Genomic DNA, 16,795 nt, shown 5'->3' on the forward strand with positions numbered 1-16,795 from the left:
TTCGAATAAAAAAAAATTTACAAAATGAAAAAAGAAAAAAAGCTTATCTTGCGATTCTTTGTTAAATCTTAACCGAATGAGGACCACCCTAAGCGTCCATAAAAAAAAAAAAAAAAAAAAAAACGTATGCGCGCCATCAGATTTCGTTCGAATACGTGTGTAGAACGATGGGGTAAATAAGGAGCAGAGATAAGGAGGGAGACAAGAAGGGAGTCAACTCTTAAGATGCGTCTAATTAATCTGCGCGTTTAAAGATGAAAATAATGCGTAAAATTACAGCATCATGACAGGCCTACGAATGACCGAAGTCTCTTACAGATATTTAAACGAAATGAAAATAACCAAATCGGGTAATGTTTAAATGTCGCGGCCAGAAAAGAAAGTTAGACAAATTCTGTATTATTATTGTTTTATATATATAAAAAATAATTATTATTATTGTTTTATATAAAAAATAATTATTATTATTGTTTTATATAAAAAATAATTATTATTATTGTTTTATATAAAAAATAATTATTATTATTGTTTTATATAAAAAAATAAATATATACACTTGTGCCCGATATTATTCATACCCCTCGGATCTTTGAGATTTCTATAAGAATATTGCTCAAACCAGAAGGTAGACAACATTAAAGGGATTTCAAACAATAAATCAAGCATAAACATTTAATTTAAACTCAACAAATAAATAAATTATGTAAGTTTGAAACATTATACAAAGAAAAACAATAATGGCACTAGTTCAAAATTATTCATACCTCTCTTAGTCAATAGCATGCCCTTTATTCTTAATAACTGCCTGTAACCGTTTTGGATATTTATCAACAAGGTTTTTACAAGCATCAACAATGATTTTTGACCATTCTTCAATGCAGTAGTTCTCCAACTCCCTCAAATTTCTAGGTTTCCGCTTTTTAACCTCAGTTTTCATTATGTGCCAGACGTTTTCGATAGGGTTCAGGTCGGGACTCTGGCTAGGCCATTCCAAAACATTAATTTGATTATCCTCAAACCATTTCTTGACTATTTTGGCAGTATGTTTTGGATCATTATCCTGTTGAAGGACCCAGTTTCGTCCTAAATGGAGCTTCTCCGCATCCTGTCTAATGTTTTTCTGGAGTATCTCCAAATATTGCTCCTTCTTCATGGTTCCAACTATCTTGACCAAACTACCTTGACCACTAGCCGAAAAGGAGCCCCAAAACATTAGGCTACCACCACCATGTTTCACCGTGGGTATGGTGTTCTTTGGGTTGTAAGCTTCTCCTTTCTTCCCCCAAACGTAAGAAGCATCCATATGGCCAAACAATTCAATTTTTGTTTCGTCAGTCCACAAAATACTTGGGAAAACGGACTCTGGAGAATTCACATGGGTCCTAGCAAACTTTAGACGTGCTGCAAGGTGTTTTCCGGTGTGCAATGGAGTCCTTCTTGGTCTTCTTCCTTTCAGACCATTTTCATGCAGAGTCCTTTGCAATGTTTGCCTTGATATTTTTATGCCAGAAGACTCCAGATTTTCTAAAATGTCCTTAGTAGTGGTGGTTGGATTTGCATTAACACTTCTTACAATATTCCTGGTGGCTCTAGCAGACAGTTTCCTTTTCCTTCCTCTACCAATCTAGTTGTTTGTTGTGGGGTGGCTCTGGAATTTTTTGATGATGCTCTGTACTGTTGCTGTAGGGACCTCAAATTTCTTGGAAATTGACTTGTAACCTAAACCATCCTTATGTGAATTCACAATTTTAGTCCTAAGATCATTACTAAGCTCTTTTTTCTTCCCCATACTAATAATTTTTATTCTTTTATTGGTTTTCAGTTGATATCATTTTAATTTCTGAAAAAATGCAAAAAACGAAATGAAATTAATCAAAGGTTGTATAAAAGCAGGTGCCGGGAAAACTCGTCCCGGGAAAACTCGTCTCGGGAAAACTCGTCTCGGGAAAACTCGTCTCGGGAAAACTCGTCTCCGGAAAACTCGTCTCGGGAAAACTCGTCCCCTTTCGCTAGGTAGGAAAACTGGTCCCGTATTGAATAAATATCGATTGAAAACACATTTTATGATCGTTCTTGAAGGAGATATTGTTTTTTAAAATAAACTATACCCCCCATAATATTTAAAAAAAAATATTTTTACTTGTTTAATGTTTTTTTTTTGTGTTTTTAATAAAAGCGTTTATTATGTTCATAAACGAGACCGCATATTTTTTTATATCAATATAAAAAGAATTTACTTATATACTGTTGTTTATAAAAGGGTAAAATCGATTTTTCTACCTCGCCGACTATGTTGTTTATTTAATTTGTTTGGAATCGTTTATTTGGTAAAGAAAAAAAAAACAGAAAACAAACAAAAAACATGTCGAGTGTTACGGGAGAACGAGAAATAATGCCCGGTATATCACATCTTAGGAGGTCTTGATAATCGCTAAAAAATAGAAAATTAAAGAAATTACTGAGGGAGATTTGGTTTTAAAAAGAAAATAATAAATTTTCATATTTTTTAAAATATAATTTAGAGAGAGAGGGGGGGGGATAAAACCTATATCTCCCTTCGAAAAGCAACCAACAAAAAATGTAATTAAAAAGATTCTTGATAAACGATAGCGGAGTTTTCAATAAAATTGATTAATAAATTTATTTAGTGATTACTTTCTCTCTTAATGATTGATTTTAGAATTTTGAAGTAAAAATTAAAAAAATTAAAAATGAGTTAACGAGAGATTGTTAGCACATGGCATCTCTCGCGCCAAAAAAATATTTCGCTTTTAATTTATTAGTTAATTTTTGCAAAATTTGACAGGACGACAATAAATGTTGATAATTGATAAAATCATAATTTTAAATAACGCATGAGTGCATTTGGTATGACAGAAAACAAAAACATAACAACAAAAAACTATCATAATTAAAAAACAAAACCAAAAGCGTAACGAAGAATCGAATCGCTCTTTTTAATTTTTGGGTTTTGTTTTTTATTATTGTTTTTATGACTCCAAAAAACATCGTTAAAATAAGAACAAAAAAAAACTTGTAATAAACTTTGTATGAACATAATAAACGCTTTAAAATAAGTTAAACCACTAAGAACTTAGAAAACGGACACTTAGAAAATCGATTTTATATTAAAAAAAAACAAACATTAAACAAGTAAAAATATTTTTAAAAAAACATTGGGGGAGGTTATAGTTTATTTTAAAAAACAATATCTCCTTCAAGAACGATCATAAAATGTGTTTTCAATCGATATTTATTCAATACGGGACCAGTTTTCCTACTTAGCGAAAGGGGACGAGTTTTCCGGAGACGAGTTTTCCGGAGACGAGTTTTCCGGAGACGAGTTTTCCCGAGACGAGTTTTCCCGGGACGAGTTTTCCTAAATTCATAAAAGCATTCAAAATAAGAATCAAACAGGAAACAGACAGTCAGAAACTCGATTAATACTGAAAAAATAAGAGGGTATGATTATTTTTGAACATTGCAGATTTTATAAATAGCTGTATATTTCTTTTATTACAAGTATCCCGAGATTTTAAAATGACGAAAATGATCAGAAGAGGTTTATAAAGAATATGTATCAATATGGACGTAAACAATAAATTCTTACAAAGTTACATCTAATAAACTCAATTTTCAAGGGGGGTATGAATAATATCGGGCACAAGTGTATATAAAAAAAAACAATTTTTGTTAAACATTATTTATTACAAATGTGGGAGGGGTGGGGCGTGTCCTGTCGTAAAATACGCTTAAATTATATTTTAATTCATTCAAATTTCGTATTTCTTATTACAGAGCCAATTTTCTATTGAATTTATATTGTACCTAGTCGGTTTGGTTTGGTTCAAATTCTGTAGAAGCACCGAAAAATAATTATAACGTTTTAATTTAATAATCATTTTATGATAAATATTTATGTATAATAACATGAAAAAAGTCCAAATAAATTTAATTTATTTTTATGTCTTGAAAATGGAAACTTAATTTAATGGTTTAATCACTGGCGGACACGATATGGTCATATCGTTGGAGTCTCGATAATGACTTAAAAATAAAATATAAAACAAATAACTGGTAGTAATTCACCCAAGTAAAGTTACAGTAACATTTATTGGGTAAGTTTCTACCAATATATTGTTTTAATTTATTTTAAAACAATTATCGAGACTTCAAAGAAGTCACCTCGCTGCCATTTCGGCATAGTGTCTATACGGTGCTGTCCTAATTCAAGTTTCTATTGATGCGTAATATTAAATTGATTTTCATAATCTCTTTTTTTTTCTCTCACATACAATTTTATATGACTGTTTCGAAAGATCTTTACCCAACTCTAATTTTAACGTTTACGAAAATAAAACAAAAGAAAAGAAAATTGAAAGGAATTTTTTTTTAATCCTATCATTAGGAGGAAGCTTTACATGCTTCCCCTGACCTTATCTACAATACATTGTAATCTACATTGCACTGTAGAGAACCTACTGGTAATTTGATATGATTATTTTTTATATATAATGGCTTGAATTAAAGTTTAAAATGCAAAAGTCAAGTATCATGGTTCAATTGTGCTCTAAACAGAAATATTCATTTTGAACGCGCACTGTCATATGCTTGGCGTTTCTGCTTGTGCTCCGATGATGGCTTTGTTAGGGTTATAAATTATGATGAATTGTCAAACGAACAGAGAAAGAAAGAGAGTTGTTGTACAAGCAATTAAGTTTCATATTCCTTATAGAAAAAAATTGCAACAAAATTGCGGAAAGAAGATAGAATCAAACAATACTACCTTACATTTTTATTTTTACATTAATTGCGATTAAGCCCTATTAAAAAAAGCTTAGTCCAAATCCCAACCAGTGTAAATGCTTATTAAAAATATTTATTCAACTTCTTTTACATTAAACTAAAGGAATTGGAGCTTAACCCACACTTCTCCAACGGTCTTAATTTTCCAATTCAATGTGCCATTTTTACCTATTTATTCACTTTTGTCATTTTTACTGGTGCCATTTTTATCCGTGCCATTTTTTTTGAATATCAATACCTTGAAATTGTGTGATATTTTCTACTGAACTTTGGAGAAGAAAAAAATAATATCGACTTTATGTAGGCAGACAGACAGTTGGTTTCCTCCGAAACATGTGAAGATACACACATTCCAATAAAGTTTAATGATTTTAATGACTTTAATTTATCACTTTTAATGGGTTTTTATTTATTATGAAATTTCATTTCTTACTTTTAATGGTTTTTTCATTTATTATTAAAATTTTATTTATAACTTAATTTTTCTTAAATAAAGCATTTTCATAATTTATAAATTTAATGATTTTTTTTTTATTTATTATTAAAATTTAATTTAATGCTTTTTTATCATTTATTATTTACATTTAATTTGTAACTTTTAATTATTTTTGTTTTATCATGAAAATTTAATTCATAACTTTTAATGATTATTTTTATTTTTTATGAAAATGTAATTTGTAACTTTTAATGAATATTACATTTATAATGAAAATTTAATTCATAACTTTTAATGATTTTTTATTTACTATGAAAATTTAATTTGTTTCTTTTAATGATTTTTTTCATTTATTACGAAAATTTAATTTATAACTTTAATGATTTTTTTATTTATCATGAAAATTTAATTTATAACTTTTAATGATTTTTTATCATGAAAATTTAATTTATAACTTTTAATGATTTTTCATTTATTATAAAAATTTAATTTTAAAAATGTAATGATTTTTATTCATCATGAAAATTTAATTTATAACTTAATGATTTTTTTCATTCAGTATGAAAATTTCATTTTGTAAAAAATAGGTCTTTATTAAGTAAGGCATTTTCATATAACAACTTTCATTTTAGGTTTTTTTCGCAGAAAGATCATTTTTTTTAAATGTGTGTTGTAAGTTATTTCAAAATCATGATTATCTTATAAAAACTACTTTTTTTAATATGTCTGTTCAATAAATATTCAGAAAATTAATGTTTTATTTTGTGCTAATTTACTGTTTTATTTTTATTAATAAGTTACGCGAAACTTTACCAAGTTAACAAGTCTTTGAATTTTCTCCTCTTGTCTCGAGTGGAATTCTTCAAAATTGAAAACAAAAGTTGTTCTTTAAACCTAAAATGCAGAAGTGTCCTTTAACGTGACAGACAGATAAAGCTCAACTTCCCCCTCGACCACCATAACTAACGGGAACCTCGAGGTCGCATCAAAACGAGAAAAAAAACATCACTTAGTATATTTTATTACTATCATCAACACGTCTTCTCTAACCAGCAAAAAAAAAAAAAAAAAAAAAAAAACTGGAGACCCCCCCCCCCCATACACACACACCGAAATCGAAAGATGTGAGAATACAGTTGTGGACAAGATGGCGCCGAACTAACGCGTTAAAATCTACTTGTTCTAACATTAATATTTTAAATAATTGTGCCAAGCACGCGATATCATCGCTGATTAAGGTTTTAGGGTCGAGTGACGGTCGACGTCGGCGCGATTATTAAGGTGATGTCCGAAGAAAAGGACACCAAAAATAAATAAATAAAAATAAAATAAATAAATAATTAATAAAGCCCGCCAATGTATTAACAGGTCTCAATGGTTTACGTAAAAAAAATATGTGGAAATTCATGTCGTCTGGAACATTTCCGCTGTTGCAATTCGGGAGTTATTTTTAAACATATATATATATATATATATATACATATATATATATATATATGCGCGCGCGAGGCAGATATTTTAATTTTGCGCGCTAAAATCAGTTTTCACTAATGTTTCGACGTGAAAGGACGTGTTACCTTCGTCTCTAATTCAAGGGATCTTTTCCCGCTTTATTCTTGTAAACAGCATTCTCCAAAACGCATATTTTATGTGGATTAATTTCTATTATGGGGAGTTTGTATTAATTTCCAGTTGGGAACTTGTGGAAAAAAAAAAAAAAATAGATTCGGCTGAATTCCTGTCATGGACTAGGTGTGTCAGAATTTTTTGGGAATTTTTGACACCCCTAACACAAAACTGCGAATAAAATTAAAAAAAAAAAAAAAAAAAAAATTCGTAATTTCTCTTTTTAAAGTGGGTTATTTATTTTCTTTATGGAATATACTTCCAAAATAAACTATTAAAGTCGTTTAAAAAATAATAGAAATATTATATTTTATTTAAAAAAAAACAGTGTTTATAAAGTGCCTGCGCGCCTTCATGCAGCCATTTTGTTTACATAATGAAATCAATTGAATTTTACGAGTTAATTTTTTCCAATTTTTAAACTTTAAAAATCTATCAAACTTTTTCTATTGGTTCTATTTTTACGATATTTTCAGGTTCAATGTGAAATTTTATCCTCTTTCCAATAAACCGAATATAATATTTTAGACAAGGGTTTTTTTTATTTTTAATTTAGCCCCCCCCCCATTTTGAAATGTCTATTAAAATTTTAAGAATTAATTTTCTCACCTAAAATTTATATATCACAAATTGAAGATAAAAGATCAATAAATAAAATAAGCTAACTTAAAACAAAAAAAGAACATTTATTTGCAAATTTACCTGTAAAATCCAAAGTTTAAAACTTTTTTTTTTTAACCATGTTGAATTTTAAGTGAAACCTTATAATCTTGTTATATTGCACAGAAGTTTTCGTTTAATTACGACAATTATTTCTATTTCATTCAATGTTTTTTTTTTTAGATATTAAAAAAAAAAAAAAAAATCACTCCATAAAGAAGAAATAAAATATATTAAATCAAAAACAAAAAAAAACAACAAAAAAAATCGCTCCACTGTTTTTTTTTTTTTTTTTTTTTTTTATCGGCAAAAACTGATAAGTGAAATGGTACTATTTTTCACCTACGGTGGCCCATATTTACTAACTTTTATTTACAGCCAGCAATACAAGGAGACATTAATTCTGTCGCTTACAGGTCACAATAGTTCATAACTCTAAGACAGGGAGACGGTTATCTCCCCTTTTTTCCATTTGTGACTAGCTGAAGTCGCGGTATTTTTAATACTCGCTTAAAAAAGTATTTTATTTAAAAAGGACATGGCATATAAAATATAAATATGGATAAATTCTTAACAATGAAGAATGGAAGTACCCATTGAATAGTATTTTTTATAGGTAAGTGATTTTTTTGGAATTTATACATGCATATATTTTACCGAAGCAAGTTAACATTCGTTGATTTTTTTAAAATCTTTTTTAAAGAGAACCGATTAAAAAAAACAAATATTGCATAATTTGCTATTAAACCTGTTATTTTTTTTTTTTAATTTGGTCTTTGCTCTTTTAATTGAAAAAAATTAGGGTTTGAATTACATTTTCAAGTAGTTATAAGCTTCGAAAGATAGGAGGTCGAATTATTCAATTTTTTATCGCGCATTTTTAATGGCATTTTCTGACACTGCTAGTCATGGACCTTATAAAAATCTTTCAACCGATGTGGCGACAAGAATAATCGCTTTTCTTCCGAATTTTTAATTTGCCCCAGGTTACTCAGAGGAGCCATCTACCAATCCTGATGGCACGTAAAGCGCATCGCTTATGCAACTAGAGATTAAATCGAGAAATCCATTCTAATGTTAGTGTTCTGGCTTAGAAATTTCGTGTCTTCAAGGTCCTTAAAAATAATAGTTCAACTTTGTCAATCATGCAGTATATTTAACACAAATTAAACTTTGGTGATTGTGCAGTATAATGGAATTTAAAATAAACGCATTTTAGGTAAAAACACATTACGTACTTACTTGTGTCGAAATTAGTAAAAATTGACAAAATTACAGAAAATGGTCGAATAGAAAAATAATTAAAAATAAAATTTATCGATTTATAGAGTTTTATCATATGTGTTGTTAACGTTGAACAGTTCAGTTCTTAAAATCCAGAGGAAATATCTGCAGTTTATGATTTTTATAAAGCCACCATTTTAAAAAGAGAAAATGGCGGATCGCTATTGGAAGAATAATTTCATGAGAGTAAAAAAAAAAAATGAAAAAAAAAAAAAAAAAAAAACACCCTGAAGACACGAATTCGCAAGCTCAATTCAGTCAGTGCTTCAGTAGTGGCCTCCTGAGTAATCTTCGTTGACTGAGGGAATTCCAAGGATTTAGTATACATATAGCTCAGAACAGTAATTAAGTCGAAACAGTATATTCTTGTTTCAGATTCGTTGGCACTATGTTTTGATAGTGTCACAGGCGGTCATGGTCTCTCTCCACCTTTGCCGGGAGGTGATTAGGTCTTGCGTGGAGTAATACAGAAAAAGGGAACCACTATGCAATTCTGATTCCCTCAACTATTTTTTGATTTCAGACAGCCATGGGGTAAGACGCATATTTTGTCTATAGATGGAAGATGAAGAGGTGCATCCCCTCCTTCAGCACCAATTAAGAATAGCTAAGTATTTAAAAGTGTAATTATTATAAATTATCTTTTTATTGTAATATATTGTGTAAATTTTTGTAAAATAAACAGTTAAGATCTTTTTTGTGTGTCATGCGTTGTTTTGTGCCTGCATCCAAAATGTCAAGACAGTCCTAGCATCAAGACGATTCCAGCCAAAGGAGTTACCAGAGCAAAGGCGTAGTCATGAGTGAAGCAGCCAGCCACACCTAACATTCCAGGTATGCATTTAATCTTCACCTAGACAAAAAGACATCTAACCGATAGATACTATTGACTGGCCAATTGTCACAGTATGGTACCATTTCCAGGACATTTAATGTAACACGTAGGTGGCTCATGCCAGTGACCGATCTATAGGTTACATTTTGGTGCCGTGACCAGGATATATGCTGGAAAAAAAAATAATCAAAACAATTAACGTTTCAAAAGAAAAAAAGAAAATAATTATTAAAAATTATTGAGAGAATAAAAAAAGAATTTTCATGATAATCGTTGTGCCAGCAACCCGACGATGTTATGACCTTTGCTAGTGAGAACAAAGGTCACAAAAAAGGGGGACACGAAATGTGACACAATATTATATGACAAATATGGCACTATCATTCCCGGGGAGAGTTACTTGATTTATGGAAACCAACTCCCCGGGTGTTAGACATGATATCAAATGATAGGCACCACATCAACGGGGTCGATATGTTGTCTGCTATGGGTCCTGACTTGAGTCTTCATAGCGTGCAGGCAGCGTTTCCATCATCAGCATTAAATGGCAGGGACCGCATGCTGAAATTTAACGCTTGTATAGAAATAGCAAACAAGTGGCATTTTTATAAAAATATAAAGTTTATTTCATGTTTAACACTGGTGGAGCATATTCAAATAAAGACCAGTTGAAACCAGACGCATACAGCTAAACTGCTATGTCATATCCGTCATGCCCAGAATCCAAGCTTTAACTGTTTAAGACAATACAAACATATTCAATTCTCACTTTCAATGAAGAAAGAGAAAGGGAGTGAAAGAGAGAAATAGAGAAAGGGAGTGAAAGAGATAAAATAAGAGAAAGAAAGATATTCAAACATAATATGTGAATATTGTTTTATTTTTAAATTCAGCTAATCGCGTGCAATGCTGACCTTTCTCGTCTGATTTGTCCCAGAATTTTCATAAACACTTGTCAGTCAAACCTGGTTGATATATTCTAACATTTTCAAAATCACAAAGCACCTGCATGACGGGTTTCAATTTCATCATAATTACAGAACAAGTTGGGCATAAGGTTTATTAATGTATAAGCCCAGCTTCCCGAAACAGAGAGCTCTTCATTGTGTGTAAGTTCGTTCCTTACAGACTCCGAAATGGCTTAACAGATTTTCTTTAAAATTTACAGAAATTTAGTGTATAAGTCTGGGAGTGATCTTAAGTTTTGTTTCAGAATATCCTCAATAATTACCGATAATCGAAACTTATTTTAATTCATCTATCATCGGTAAAGCCATTTTTTCCATGTCACCACTTAGCAACAATGATAGAACAACGGGCTGTGAAAATTCTACTGTGGGTAAGTTGATAACATGTTTTTTTTTGTTTTTTTGCATGATGTGGTCTGTAGGTTCAAACTCCGCACGTAAATTTCCTTTTTTTTTTTTCATAAACTGCAGAGAATTTTATAAAACTTGAAAATTTACGTGTTTTTTGCGGTGCAAAAGTAAATTATGTTTCTGCTTTTGAACGTCCATTGAACAACTTATCCTGAAGAAATTGCAAAACAGTCTACACACATAATTAGTGAAAATGTAATTCAAAGGTTTTAACAAACCATAAGCCACAACAACCAAGCACAAGTAGTATGCCCGGCAACATAAGATAAGGATTTTTTTCGACACATTTGACTAATTATAGAATTATACAGCGACAACCATATAAATTCTTACAACGAATAGATAGTCGATGTTGATCCTGTGATTTCTTTGGCATACAGTTCAAGAAATCATGGCCCTAAAACCTTGCAAAAGTAGTTCGTTTGGAGCTGGAAGCATAGTTGCTAAGGGGACAAATCAGATTGTTGCTGGCACGTTGAATTTACTATATGGGGGCTACGTTAATCAGTAAGGTGTCAATATAAACGAAATTTACAAAAATAATTTTAGGATTACAAAAAAAAAAGAAAAAAAATATTGGAATTACCAAAGATACAGATCAAAATAAGCATAAAAAAGGCATCAAAGCAAACCTCGAGCAAGGCCGGGTAATACTGCTAGTGCGGGTGTGATATATATATATATTACACTAGAAATATGCGAGCATGAAAAGTAATATGGTTAAGCTTAAACATGGAAAAGTAAAGGGCTAGTTGTTAAAACTGGAAAAGAAAAGGACAAGATATTCTAGTAAAAATAAATTTATAATTTAAAATATTACAGCATTAAGAATTGATTATGTGATGTCATAAATTGAATCAAAAATAAATTATTAATGCAGCAATATTTTAAGTTATAAATTTATTATATTTTTTACTAGAATATCTTGTCCTTTTCTTTTCCAGTGTTAAAGCTTAACCATATTAATTTTCATGCTCGCATTTTTCTATTGTAATCCATGATTTTTCCAGGCTTCTAATAAATTCACTTGTTCTTTAATGTCGGTTTTATTTTTTGCCCCCATAACCACATGTAATAACAATGTTTGGCACTCGTCTGCTTTCAATAAAATCCTCCCAATTATTTCCCTTTCATGCTTTAATTCTCTATTTCTCTTTTTGCCACAGCAGTGAATTAGTAGCAACAGTAGTCGCTGAAGCAACGTGATTGCTATGAAAACCAGTCATAAAAAGCGTCGCTCATCAGCTAACATATTTTTAGGATTTTGAACACACGAAAATTCATCGTAACTTGCTTTACTGAACGAAAATTACATTTTTTTTTTTCACAATATAGCTGAAACTGATATAATTGTTTGAAATTTGGTCGAAAAATGAGTGAGCGGTGAAGCTTTAAAGCAGTTCTAAATGTCTAAAACTGCCACTTAACCATATATTCAAACACTACCATGTTTAAATGATATATGTACATATACGCACACACACACACACACACACACACACACACACAATTAAAGTCAAAATTATTGGCATCCTATTCTCATTATTCAGTATTTTCTGATAAAATAATTTATTTGTTTAATTTTGCATGAAAAGTTTTGAAACACGTCTTATATTGCAATTAAATACCTATAAAAATTAGAAAAAGTTTTTAGTCAAATTCATTAGCAGCCAGTCTTATTGTAACATACAGTGTAAGAGTGCGTGCAAAAATATCAGCAGCAGCGAAGGATGGCTGGCTTGCTTAGAGATCAACTGCAGCAGTCGAAAAAAGCGCATATGCAAATTAGAAAGTGCGTGAGAAGAGAAAGGAAAAAAAAAGAGAAAAATGTACCATGTGCTGGGTGCAGAAAAGAAATTGATGTTGAAGAAAATGAATGTGTTATGTTGAAGGCGAAACATGTACACCGGGCGAGATGGATGATGTCAAGAGTAATGGTAATGAAATCTTTTAAAAAAAACTGCCGACCAGGATTTTATTTATTTAGTTTTTTTTTTTAAAATCATGTTCACCTCTTACAAAGCATATCATCGCTTGGACATTTGGGGCCATGTTTAGGAAAGATTAACAAGATATTTGTTTATGTTACATTTAATTTCTGCATATCAGTACAGCCAGGGAAACAGGCAGGAGGAAGGGAATTCCAAAGTCTGGCTGTTTGAGGGAAGAAACTATTAGAATAGAAAGCTTTCTGGCATTTAGGGACATAAACAGTTAGGGGGTGAGATTTTATTGTTAAGCGGGTTTGTCAGGGATATGCACGTCGAAACTAGTTCATTAAAACACATTCCATTAAAATATTTGCAAAAAAGGCACAGTGATGTAACATTGTGGTGATGGGACAGGGGTCAGAGCTTAGTTGATAAAGTGGGGCCCGATTAGATTGACAACTCATTTTTGGATCCTATCTAAGAGGGAGAGACTAGTGGTAGATACACCAACCCAGATGTGGCAACAATACTCTATGCATAGGAGAATGGTGGCCTTATAAAGGTACAGGATACTCTCAGATGTGAGTAGTCTTCTAGCTCGATAGAGGGAACCCACCTTCTTTGCAATGTCCTGTCTGTGTTTGTTTCCATTCATATTATTGCCCGCAAATGTTAGGCAGAGGAGTTTGAAGGTAGAATTCTCAGGTAGGGTGCGATTTGTCATGATATAAGGGGGTTTTATTTTATGAATTACTAAAGTATAACGGCCACCTAACATTAACAACTTATTTCGAACTCCAGTAGTAAAAGATTAAAATATTACATTGTGTTCTAGAACGTTCTAGAGCATTCCCATAAATTAAAAATTATAACAAAACCCTTCATTTTAACATCAACAACACACAGAACAAGCTGTGCGTACGTGGTCCACCTCTGGTGCTGCATGGGAGATGACGCCACAAAAAATAATGAAGAAATAATGAATGTGAGAAGTGTGAAGGGCCAACGTTGCCTTCACATTTTCGCCAAGTTTCAGAAAAATTTAATGGATGGGGTAAAAGTTATGGGGTAAAAAGTATCATTTATTACAATTTGGGGGCATTTGTGACTTCTTTTGAGCTCCTGAGAACGGTGAATCCCAGTGAAAAATGGACAAACGGTGCAGTTTCATGCCTTCAGACATGTATATTTGAACTCAGCACCATGGAAAACCACTATATAGACATGTATATCAAGTTTTTGAGTAATATGAAAAAAGAGCTCCAAAAAGGCATGTTTCTTTAGCTCTACAAGTCCCAGAGGGATGCGGACCAGAATTTTGCCAGGATCACCAATACTGAATTTATATTAAAAACAATAGCCTCCACATTTTGGATACGTTTCAGGAAAATCTAATGGATGGATCAGAAGTTATGTGTCATTCTTGGCCATTTTGAAGGATTTTTTTTACCTCTTGAGCCCTTGGGGACGCTACGGGAATTTTTGCAAAAAATATTTTTTTACTGTACACATCTATTTAATGAAATACAATTTGTGGTGAAATTTCAGGAAAACTAATAGATGGTTATCTGGCAATCGTCCGGATGCCACTGAAAACATAGGTCTCTCTCCGATATATCGGGGGACCAGCAAGATGGTTAAAACAAAAAAGCACAGCGTCGAATTCAGAGAGAAAATTTTGGAAGCACACAACGGTGATAGTGGATAACAAATCAATATCGAAGCGTTTTGACGTTTCTGTGTCAACAATTTGAAATATTATCAACAAGTATATATGCAGTTTAATACTGCTCAAAACCTTACCGGACGAGGTCGGAAAAAAAACTTTAACAAGGCATTAGATAAGTTGTACGCAAAGTCAAAAAGGATCCATTAAATACAGCCAAGAAAGTATTGCAACATTCAAGTGAGCAGGATATTGGTATTTAAATTTTAACATTGAAAAGAACACCAAAGACACAAGGGTTCCATGGATATCGACCAAAGAACCAAAGAAGAATCCTCTCCTTAATAAAAAAAAAAAACAAGTCCCGATTACAGTTTGCCAAGGAACATATTGATAAAGATTTAGCTTTCTAGACATTGGTTCTGTGGTCGGATGAGGCAAAAATTGAGCATTTCGGCCACAGGGATGTGTCTTGTTTGGCAAAAAAAAAAAAAAAAAAAAAAAAAAAAAAAAAAAAGACGAAGCTAACAATCTTCATCGATAGTGAAGCATGATTTTTTTTTTTTTTACAAGGTGGTCACCACTTATCAAGGCCTTGAAGCCACTCAGGGATAAGGGTTATTGTAAGTACAGTACGTTAGTGTGGATATTTAATAAAGTGTCTACTTAAGGGGGTGGTTCATCAGGAATTTGTTTACGTTGGACTAGTAGACATCCAAGTTGTAGACAGGAGGGAAGCAGGCAGACAGAACAAAGTTCCACAGGCGTGCAGTTCTAAGAAAGAAGCTTTGTTCATGGAATCTACGTTTTGATTTAGGCATAGATAAAGAGTGGGGAAAGTTTTTGACAGTGGATTCAGCTAGACGGGTGTTTTTCGTAAAAGATTGGCGAGGGGGGGGGGACCAGAGATTGGAGTTCAGACGAGCAACCGCCATGGAAATAACAATAAAACAAAGATGGAGGAAGCTGTATGTTTTGGTGTTATTTCTAATCGTACTGGAGAACTCGTAAAAGTTAAACGAATCATGAAACAATGATACATTAAAATTTGGAATGAAAATATAAAGAATTCTTCTGAAATTAAAAATTTTGGAACGGACATCGTCTTTCGACATGACAACGATCCAAAAGATCCTGCACAATCGGATAATAGAACGAATGTCAAATATTGGACGAGTTATATATAGTTCATATACGGCATAATCACGTTGACACACCGGTTCCCGTCAGATCACTGAAGTTAAGCAACATTGAGCCTGGTCATTACTAAAATGGGTGACCAATTTGGAAAGTCCAGGTGCTTATGTAGGAGAACGTCGACACCTCCCTGCAAAAAAACCTCACGTCGTCATCTCCCTTAATAGGGATATACATGCGACGTGGGACCACTTGTGAATTTCATACTCCCATGAAACTTCCTCCTTGAGAGGAAGTCGGTTAAACCCTGAATAGGGTTGGAGCTGACTGCAGGCATTGGACAAGTTAAAGTCCTGACTTGAAGCCAATTGAGTGTCAGATGCATTTCCTCCGGATACAGTTTCGCTTTTTATATGGAAAAGCCAAATAAATACACGGAGAGCAAGTCGCTCAAATAAAAAACACGAACTCCTTGCATAAATCGGAGATATTATAATCTAGAGAGTAGTATATAAAAAGTTGTAAGAATTTGTGACCTCCGCCAAGCGTCCCCCCTCCAAAAAAAAAAAAAAAAAAAAAAAAAAAAAAAAAAAATGCACACACTAACACACATTTTCGCTTTTATATTATGGATTGCGTTTGTACTTCATTTTTTAATGTTTACTAAATATGCAGTTAAAGTTCAACTAAAAAGTTAACCTGCTCAGGATGAATAAGATAGAATGCCAATAATTTTGGCGTTAACTGTGTGTGTGTGTGTGTGTGTGTGTGTATATGAAAAGATGCAAAATGAACAAAGTTATTATATGTTCATCAACGTTTCATCTTTATTGTAAGACTTCTTTGAGATAATTAAATTGAAGAAAATAATATACCAGTACAATATTTGAAAATTTATTTGTGAAAAGGATATCTGTTTTATTTCAGGACGAAAAAAATTGTCAGCATTTCAAAATGTGTATAGTATTTTGGAATAAGTGAGATGTTTTTGTAACATTATATAGCCGTTCGGATATTTAAAAAGATATGCGATTT

The sequence above is a fragment of the Euprymna scolopes genome, chromosome 28 (genome assembly GCF_053919585.1).
Source record: "Euprymna scolopes isolate OS-2025 chromosome 28, ASM5391958v1, whole genome shotgun sequence".
Taxonomy (NCBI): Eukaryota; Metazoa; Mollusca; class Cephalopoda; order Sepiida; family Sepiolidae; genus Euprymna; species Euprymna scolopes.